The 10,787-nt window shown below is 41.4% G+C and overlaps 1 long non-coding RNA gene across 1 annotated transcript; it reads left to right on the forward strand.

Annotated features, from left to right (window-relative positions):
* The first annotated feature begins 2,191 nt into the window (after positions 1-2,191).
* On the forward strand, positions 2,192-6,420 carry LOC130276527 (uncharacterized). Its single transcript, XR_008845152.1, has 4 exons — positions 2,192-2,282; positions 2,368-2,730; positions 5,556-5,630; positions 6,272-6,420. It is a non-coding gene; the product is annotated as an uncharacterized LOC130276527 (long non-coding RNA).
* Positions 6,421-10,787: the final 4,367 nt, after the last annotated feature.

A 10,787-nucleotide genomic window follows, 5' to 3' on the forward strand; every position in this document is an offset into this window, starting at 1 on the left:
AATAACAGAGGGATTATTGACTTCAGGGACTCCATCCTGAACTTTTTGTATGACAGGAATTTGTTTAGTTTCTTCAGAAGGAGCCATTTTTTTTTTGGTTTTTTTTTACTAGGAAAAGAGGGGAATAACATCCCTTCCCCCAGAGGAACTGGGACCAAAACATTTTTGAGTAGAAGAGAGTTTATTTCTGAAGTCATAGCCTGCTGTTTTAACCCCTTGAGGACCACAGGTTTTTCCACTCCTCCCCATTTAAAAATCATAACCCTTTAAATAATAATCTATATGATGGCTTATTTTTTGTGCCACCAATTCTACTTTGCAGTGACATCAGTCATTTTACCCAAAAATCTACGGCGGAAAAAAAAAAACATTGTGCGACGAAGTTGAAGATAAAACCATTTTGTAACTTTTGGGGGCTTCCGTTTCTACGCAGTAAATTTTTTTGGTAGAAATTACACCTTATCTTTATTCTGTAGGTCCATTCGATTTAAATGATACCCTACTTATATAGGTTTGATTTTGTCATACTTCTGAAAACAATCATAACTACATGCAGGAAAATTTATACGTTTAAAATTGTCATGTTCTGACCCCTATAACTTTTTTATTTTACCGCGTATAGAGCGGTATGAAGGCTAATTTTTTGCGTCGTGATCTAAAGTTTTTAGCAATACCCTTTTTGTGACCAAAAATACGTTATTTTGGACTTTGGAATTTTTTTGCGCGTACGCCATTGACCGTGCGGTTTAATTAATGATATATTTTTATAGTTCGGACATTTACGCACATGGCGATACCAAATGTTTATATTCATTTTTATGGGTTATAACTTAAGGGCTATAACACTGCACAGACTGATCTTTTACACTGATCACTGCAAAGCCATAGCTTTGCATTGATCAGTGTTCTCGGCGGTCGATTGCTCAAGCCTGCATCTCAGGCTTGGAGCAATCAATCGCCGAACGGACGCGCCGGAGGAAGGTAAGAGGACCTCCGCTCGCGTCCTAGCTGATCGGGACACCGCATTTTCACTGCGGTGGTCCCGATCAGCCCCACTGAGCAGCCGGGAAGCTTTAACTTTTGTTTTAGATACGGCGTTCAACTTTGAACGCTGCGTCTAAAGGGTTAGTAGCTATTAGCCCTTTGAAGCTACATCGGCCTTCCACTGCCTGAGCCATGTGACTCTTCTAGATGAATGGGAAAGAGCAGCTGCTGTAGCCCCCAGTCCACAGACGAGACTGCCAAAAAATCCACAAGTTTAGAAATTACAGGAAAAGATTCCAAGATTTCTTCTCTGGGAGTTTGATTAACCAGATGGGATTTTAACTGGGAAAGCCAGACTCATAGGAGTGGGCAATACATGTGGCAGCAACATTAGCACAGATAAAAGCAGTAGCTGCTTCCCAAGTTTTTTTTATTAAAAAATACAGCTTTTTTATCCATACGATGAGACAAAGAAGATAATATATATAGGGGAGTGAGAAAAAAAACGTAACTTTTACAAGTTATGCAATAAAACACACAAATATAAAGTGAGTGTTTATATAGGATGCAAAATAGACAACTGTTAAAGTAATAGGTTTCTCATAGCTCATGATAACGAAGATAGAGTCACTATCTCAATACACGTCTCCAAATTCCGCCCAACGCGTTTCTGACATAGATAAAATGTCTTCCTCAGGGGCATGGAAGGAGACAGTGACCTACATGAGATGGCACATGCGGTAGGACACGACGGAGGAAAGCAGCATCTCCCTTCCCCGCGGCCTTCCTCCATCGTGTCCTAACGCATGTGCCATCTCAGCTTGTCATTTTTCCGGAATCAGTTTATTGTTCCGGAAAAATTATTTGTGGGTTTAATTTTTTCCTACCTCTGCATATATGGATATGCACTAACAGACAGTATTATTTGAGCATCTACATTTAGGGTTTGTATACCCCTAATACAGTATATGTTTGGAGATGTGCCCAAGAAAGCCCTGTTTAGCAGTGGTCACTTAGGCAGCCTTTTGTGGCTGCATTGACAGATATCCGAGCTGGAAGCATAGGGGTTAATCTGAGCTCCGTTCGCTCGCAGCGCTCGCTGTGAGCGACTGACGTATCTCCCACTACGGCGTCAGCTGGGAGACGCGTCACTACAGAGCTCCGCCCACCGCTCCGGAAGCGGATATGAGCTCAGACGCCGCTCTGACTCACACGTGCGCACAGTAGCCGGCGCAACTGCATGGCTCCCCGCCACTGCGGGTTTGCGCATAGACAAGCGTGGACGCAGCAGCCTAACAGTGAGTAAGATTCCCCGTTTTTCTCCACAGGTCTAATGGGAAGATGAGTGAGCCTTACTGCATATTTTATATGTTTTTTTTACAGGGTCTACAGACTGGACCTTTGAGGCGACTCCTGCTCACTATAGTTTTGTTTGTTGTGCTCAGGAACGTGCACACATAGGAGTGAAAGGGGGCTGGAGCCCCTGCCCTTTTCCTCACCTGCCCCTCTAGTGCCCTCACAAAAGGAGCTGCAGACTCAGGGTGACAGGTGAAGTAAAAAGGATCCGTTGCTGGGGAGTTGTATGTGGTTTAATGGAGGGTGCTGTGCAAGGGGGCGCCACTCACCCTGTCATTATCTGCCATTTCTTTGCTTCTCTCCACACAGAGGAGACAGGAGCAGAGGAGGCAGAGAGAAGCCCCGCCCACAGCATGTCCGGACACAACTTCAGTCTATGCAGCCCTTACTGTAAGTAACTGTAAATATATGTGAGTGATTGTGTCTCAGTGTGTGTATATGTATATATGCGTGTGTGTCTATCTCTATGTATGTGCAGAGAGGGATGGCTGGGTCCTTACTGTAAGTAACTGTAAATATGTGAGTGATTGTATGTCTGTGTGTGTGTGTGTGTATGTATATATATGTGTGTGTCTCTATCTCTATGCCTATATATGTGAGCAAGTGAATCTATGGATATGTGTGTGTGTGTGTATGTATATATGTGAGCAAGTGAATGTGTGTATGTATGTGTGTATATATATATATATATATATATATATATATATGAGCAAGTGAATCTATGTGTGTGTGTGTGTGTGTATATATATATATATATATATATATATATATATGAGCAAGTGAATCTCTGTATGTGTGTATATATCTGTGAGTGATTGTATGTGTGTACCTGTATGTATGATGTGCTTATTGGCTATATCATTTAGTATATATTCCATGTTATATGTGTGTCTGTGTATTTATGTTTCTTAATGTATATTTGTACCTGTATGTGTGTGTCAGTGTCTCTATGTATGTGTGTATATGACCTATGTACTGTATGTGCTTTTATGTTATGTGCTTGTATGTATAGTATGAAGCACATTATTAGGGAATTATTGGAGGAATGTAAGCACAGTATGTATTTCATTATATTGGAACATTATATTTTTATGTATGCTGGCACTGTGTATAGATCCTTAGGGTGCGTTCACACGTGCCTATTTTTGCTGCAGATTTTGCTTCCCATTGACAATGGGAAGAGAAATCTGCTAAAGCAAATCTGCAGCAGATCTGCAGCAGAAAATACGCATGTGTGAACGCACCCTTAGTGGTGGCACAGTATTATAGTTAAATAATAGTGGCACAGTATATAGTTCATTAATAGTGGCACAGTATATAGGGAATTTATAGATGAATGTTGGCACAGTATATAGTTCATTAATGGTGGCACAGTATATAGGGAATTAATAGATGAATGGTGGCACAGTATATAGGGAATTAATAGATGAATGGTGGCACAGTATATAGGGAATTAATAGATGAATGGTGGCACAGTATATAGGGGATTAATAGATGAATGGTGACACAGTATATAGGGAATTAATAGATGAATGGTGGCACAGTATATAGGGAGTTAATAGATGAATGGTGGCACAGTATATAGGGAGTTAATTGATGAATGGTGGCACAGTATATAGTTAACTAATAGTGGCACAGTATATAGGGAATTAATAGATGAATGGTGGCACAGTATATAGTTCATTAATGGTGACACAGTATATAGTTAACTAATAGTGGCACAGTATATAGGGAATTATTAGATGAATGGTGGCACAGTATATAGTTCATTAATGGTGGCACAGTATATAGGGAATTAATAGATGAATGGTGGCACAGTATATAGGGAATTAATAGATGAATGGTGGCACAGTATATAGTTCATTAATAGTGGCACAATATATAGGGAATTAATAGATGAATGGTGGCACAGTATATAGTTCATTAATGGTGGCACAGTATATAGGGAATTAATAGATGAATGGTGGCACAGTATATAGTTAATTAATGGTGGCACAGTATATAGGGAATTAATAGATGAATGGTGGTACAGTATATAGGGAATTAATAGATGAATGGTGGCACAGTATATAGTTCATTAATGGTGGCACAGTACAGTGGTCCCTCAACATATGATATTAATTGGTTCCAGGAGAACCATCATATGTTGAAACCATCATATGTCGAGTACATATGTCTATGTAAAAATGGTAATTGGTTCTGGGGCCTTGGAACCATTGTAAGTTGAATACATATCTCTATGGGAAAATGCTAATTGGTTCTGGAGTGTATGGGGAGTGTTTAACAAACCAGGGTGCCTCCAGCTGTTGAACAACTACAACTCCCAGCATGCATGTACAGCCATTGACTGTCTGGGCATGCTGAGAGTTATAGTTTTGCAACAGCTGGAGGCACACTCATAGGGAAACATTGATGTATGGGGTGTATAGTGTGTATATGTATTGTATGTGATGTGTGACATCGCATACAGTACTGTACAGTTCTTTAAATACCTTCAGGGGGGACAGAATGTCCTCCATTACGATCCTGCCGACTACAGCTCTATAGGAAAGGAAGGGGAGGGCAGCCAGCAGCTCATTGGATGCCTGCAGCAAGATGCTGCAGGCTATTGGCTATGGCTGCACTGGGGGCGGGGGGGGCTTACACGGAGCTCACAGTGGAAGCCTGCGTGAGTTAGCAGTAACAGGAGGCAGAACGGGGCACATTAAACAACTATCTGTCAGTTGCTGAAGTTGTCAGCGCTGTCAGATAGCTGTTTGTATGATGGCCCCGACACACAGCAGCATCATATGTCGATGCTGCCTTCAACACACGATGAGCTCTGAGAGGCCATCATATGTTGAAATGATCACATGTCGGGGCCATCATAAGTCGGGGGGTCACTGTATATAGTTCATTAATGGTGGCACAGTATATAGGGAATTAATAGATGAATGTTGGCACAGTATATAGGGAATTAAGGGGGTACGGTATATAATTAAAGGGAAACTGACAGGCTGTTTACTCGCACTAAACCCAATACACTAGGTTACAGTGCATGTATACAAAAATTGGTCTTTCCATTTTCTAGATATTGCCCCACAATGCTAGTATGCGAAGTCAGTCTTGTGCGCAATGGAGGCGGAGCTTCCCTGCCTCCATCCTGTATGCTGTGCTATGCCTGGCCGTCTTTGTATATTTATAATTCTTTTTTCTACATCTCTTGTATATTGTAGCATGTAAGCATATATTAGTGTGGTGTCCATCTCTTCAGTGTAAGAACCAGAGCAGTGTGAAGATTCCTGCATAAGGTGGGTGATGGGTGATTGGGGATAGGTGCTGGGTGCTGGGTGATTGGTGCTGGGGGATTGGTGCTGGGGGATTGGTGCTGGGGGATTGGTGCTGGTTGATTGGGGATGGGGGATTGGGGATGGGTTCTGTCATATTGAGCTCAGGTGGGGGCATATAGGGGGAGATTTATTAAAACCTTTGCAGAGGAAAATCCTTCTGCAAAACGATCTGATTGGTTGCTATGGGTGACTGCACCGCTCTTTCTATGCACAGGTTTTGATAAATCTCCTCTATAATACAGTATATTAAAGTGCAGCTGTCACATGTTTTCTGTAAATAAGACTGACAGCTCAGCCAAAGTGTATATACACATGGCGGACCTTCATGGCGGGAGTCCACTGTATCATTGGGCCGCAGCACATCTGCCCATTAAGTCTGGCAGACGTTTTTTAAATTATGAAAAGTGCCCTCTTTTTTTTACTTGAGCCCCTGCCTTTTAAAATGTCTGTGCACGTCCCTGGTTGTGCTAATAGACTTTGAGCACATGATTGGTTGGTTAACCAGAGCCGCTACCGTATCAGCGACTCTGGTCCTTGTTCAAGCCACTATATGTATCAGTATATTTCTTTGCCAAGCAATTAATAGCGAATTTCTCATGTAGGTCACTGTCTCCTTCCATGCCCCTGAGGAAGACATTTTATCTATGTCAGAAACGCGTCGGCCAGAATTTGGAGACGTGTATTAAGATAGTGACTCTATCTTCGTTATTATGAGCTATGAGAAACATATTACTTTAACAGTTGTCTATTTTGCGTCTAATGGATGGTAATACTATACCTATATAAACACTCACTTTATTTTTGTGTGTTTTATTGCATAACTAGTAAAAGTTACGTTTTATTCTCACTCCCATATATATATATATATATATATATATATATATATATATATATATATATATTATCTTCATTGAGATAGGGAAAGGTGATTAGATACCTGATTTATCTATCTGTATAGTGATCAGAAAAAGAAGCCAGATTTTCAAAAGCTAAAGCAGATTTTTTGATCATCTTGGCTACAGGGGCATCTATTAGCAGGGCTCTATCCTAAGATTTAGATACAGAATCCTCAAAGGGGTACTTACTTTTGAGGATTTTAGAAAAAAAAGATTTATCAGGATTTTCCCATTCATTTTTAATCAATTGTTTAACACTCTTATTGAGATTAAACGTACAGGATTTTTTAGGACCCAAGCCTTCATATAAAGCATCCTCAGCTGTAACAGTTTCCTTATCCTCCTCAAGGTTTGCTGTTAAGTGGATTGCTTTGAGGAGTTGCCTCTCGAATCATCACTAAGGTTATTAGCAATTGCCGAGGATTCCTGGGCCACAATAATTTCAATACATTCTGCTCAAATTGATTTCCAAGTCTAATGGTTTTCCACAGTCCGCACATTCCCGGATACAGGTTTTAGAGGGACTTTTTGCTGACCTATAACAAAGAAATTAATAACCCATTAGGCTAGCAAGACGAAAAATACATTAAAATCATCTCACCCAGGATGTAGATCCACACCTTCGATGACCGGCTGGAGCTACTTTTCTTTGAGCGTCCCCCTCCATCTGCTGAGGCCTCAGACATTTCAGGAGGGGAAAAGGTTGCAGCAGGACCACTGCAGAGCTGCTGACACAGTGCTTGTGGCTTCCAGACGCTAAGGAGGCCAACTGGGGATCCAGGAAGGGGATTCACGCGCCTCTTTTGAATGGGGACGGACGTGACGTTACACTGGCCAGAAATACATCACACGCTCCAGGCCACATCACTGCGCGACGCACCGGCCCAAGAGACGAGAGAGGCCGGCGAACACCAAAGCTGCTCCATCTCCTCCAGAACGCTCACCACGGGGAAAAACACAGGGAGGCACAGCTACCAGGACACCACCGGACGACCTGCGGGATCCAGTCTTGTGGCTGCTCCCTGGAGGAGACTTCTGCCAGCCAGGGAGCCCCACTACCGGATGACCTGCAGCCCCTTGGAGAGGTATGTCGAGATTAGCTCCACAGGTCTACCACCGAAGGACAGGAAACCTGAACCGAGGTGTGGAGAGGCCTGTCCCTTTCTATGTCCCAGGTTTCCTGTCCTGCGATGGGAGGTCCTCTCCAGGGGTGCTGTCATGAGTGCCAGGTAAAAACTATATCTAATATTTACATGAAAGTTGGAGAGAAAAAAATGGTAGAATGGGTGTCTCCAAGAAAACTTAATGAGGGACATTTATCAATGTTTGCTTATGTATTCCTTTTTTTAGTAATTTTTTCCTTTCTTTTTTTTTTGCTTATGTGCGACGTATTTATCAACTGCTTTCAGCCTGTTGATAATTTTCTTTCACGTAAGCAATTTTTCCTTTTTTACTTTGGTAGTAGCTTTTTCTGCTCCATGTTTGAGCTGGAGTAAATTTTGTCAATTTTTAACGCTGTTGCGACTTTTTTTGCGCAGTTGCGACTGTCGCAGTTAATAAATACCTGACTACCCGTAGTCCATTTTAAAATTATTACTACATAGTAAATTTTAGGAAAACTTGCTTTTCTCGCTTTCCAGTCAAAATGTCGCACGAAAAAGCGTGTAGTCGCAGTTGCGACAATTATAGTAAAGAAAACCTGACTAAACCCCTTGATAAATGTCCATAAATGTCTCTAAGCCAAAGATACCATGCATTGTTGACATCCTACAGGAAGGTTTCAAAAAAGGCTTGTCGGTAAGTACACTGAAGGCTCATGTGGCAGCCCTTGGTGCAGTGTATGTTAAGCAGATTATAGTTTAAAAGTTTTTTAGGGTTTATCCAGAATAAAACCTAAAACTTGTACTCCCTCCTGGAATCTAAATTGGGTTCTTTCAGGGTTAACGAGTGTTCCTTTTGAACTGTTAGACCAAATATCTGAAATTTTTGACCCTCAACCCTGCTTTTTTGATTGCTATCATGAAGGCTCGTAGAATCAGGTACATTTAAGCTCTATAAATTAAGGAACTGAGATTAGATCCTGCGTTTCTTCCTAAAGTAGTTACAGAATTCCATAGGTCGCAAGAAATTGTACTTCAGTCATTTTGCAATAATCCAAAGAATGAGCAAGAAAAATTATTTTACACTTTGAATGTTAGGAGATGCCTTCTAAAATACCCAGAAGTTACTAATAATTGGAGAAAGGACTATAACTTACTTCAGCTCTAAAAGCCCAACAAGGGTAGGAAAGCTTCTAAGAGCTCGATTGCTAGGTGGTTTAAATTATTCTTTGTTGAGACACACAAGCTTAAAAGTTCCTGAAGGGTAGAAAGACCACTCTACTAGGGCAATGTCTGCTTCATGGGCAGAAAAATCGGCTGTATCTATTGACCAATTTGTAACTCTGCCACCTAGTCTAGTGCTCATACCTTTTTCAAACATTATTTGTAGAGATGAGCGAACTTACAGTAAATTCGATTCATTACGAACTTCTCGGCTCGGCAGTTGATGACTTTTCCTGCATAAATTAGTTCAGCTTTCAGGTGCTCCGGTGGGCTGGAAAAGGTGGATACAGTCCTAGGACTGTATCCACCTTTTCCAGCCCATGGGAAGCTTAGGGAGGATATAACAGTCACCCCAGAAGACTAGTATGGGTAAACGCCAGGGACCCCACGGTGGCTACGTACACAAACCATGTAGGATACAAGACAAAAAAGTATACCAGGGACTCCGCACTAGCTAATCACAGAATGACAGGATCACACTGGCTAATTGTAAAATGCTTATATTTTTTAATTATATTGTCTTACTGATTCTCATCTCCTGAATTTCACTTCATTAATAATTGGTTCCAGGTTCGAGGAAACTAAAACTTCTGTATCCATTCTGATTTCAGGCAGTCTATATGCTGGGATCCCCATAATCTCTTGTATTGTGTTCAGTAACTTACTGAACCCTGTACAAGAGATTGAGGGGATCCCAGCATATAGACTGTCTGCAGTCAGAAGCAGGATAGAGGATAAGTTTTAGTTCCTCAGAGAATCCCTTTAAACTCACTGACTGTTTTGCATTTTAACTATTGCAGTTACCACAGATCCAGTAATCAGAGGAACCGCAGTTCTGTGTTAGTTTTCTTTTTGATGAAGAAGTGTTCTTACATCCATTTGACTTTTCAACCCAGCTACCTTTGACTACAGATGTTTTGCCAATCTTTAACACACCCATGAACATGGGTCACAAATGCATTAACAAAAAGGTAAAAAACAATAATTTCACTGTGATCATATATTTAGAGCAGCGCATGTGAAGCTGTATCAGTAGCAATAGAAGAAACCAAGGCTTTGTCCAAGCTGAAATGCAGGCATGGACAAAGTCCAGTAAGTGAAGGTGGGACTTTGACTCCTGTGCTCTCTCCCGTCCTATCAGACTCCTTTCTGAAGGCAAAAGGAAGAGAGGGGGGGGGGGGGGGGTTTACAGTTCCACCTGCAATAATTGAATGAAGAGACCATGTCCAGCACTCAGGAAGGAGGAGTCATGCAGAGTGAGGACATGCCCCCTCCAGAGCACAGAATGACAAACCAAGTGGACAGATGGAAAGTATTTGTGAGAGAAACATACAAGTTATATGTACATGATCAGGATTAGGTACTAATATATAACAGGTACTCTTTAAAGTCAAGGGACCTACTATGCTATACATCAGCATACCTTCTTGCCAGTATCCTGAGTCATACCAGCAACAAAGGGTCATAATATGGTGTGGACCAAGATTTTATCCTTCACTTGCAGCTTAATCTCCACGTCACATACAGTGTTGAAGCAGTCAAACTAGGCTTCATTTAGCTGCTGAGAGCTTATAAATATTGCTTAGTTAGGCTGGGTTCACTTTAAAAATTTCTGCCCGGACTAAATCCCCCAAAGATGCAAATGTCTGCGGAACGGATTCTGCCAGAAGAATTAACAAGTTCATTCTTTTAGCTGCAGAACGTCCGCTGCTGAAATTTCGTAGTTAGAACTGTACAGTGAAATATTGTCAATTGTATTCTGCTGCACTGGAATGTCTAACCAAAATTCCAGTAAGAAATTCTGTAATGTAAACCCGGCCCTTAGTACTAAATGCAGTTAAAGCAAAATAGGATTCCTGTGGCTCCAAGACATGGTAGCGATAAAAACACGAACTAAA

This window comes from Hyla sarda, chromosome 6, assembly GCF_029499605.1.
Source record: "Hyla sarda isolate aHylSar1 chromosome 6, aHylSar1.hap1, whole genome shotgun sequence".
Taxonomy (NCBI): Eukaryota; Metazoa; Chordata; class Amphibia; order Anura; family Hylidae; genus Hyla; species Hyla sarda.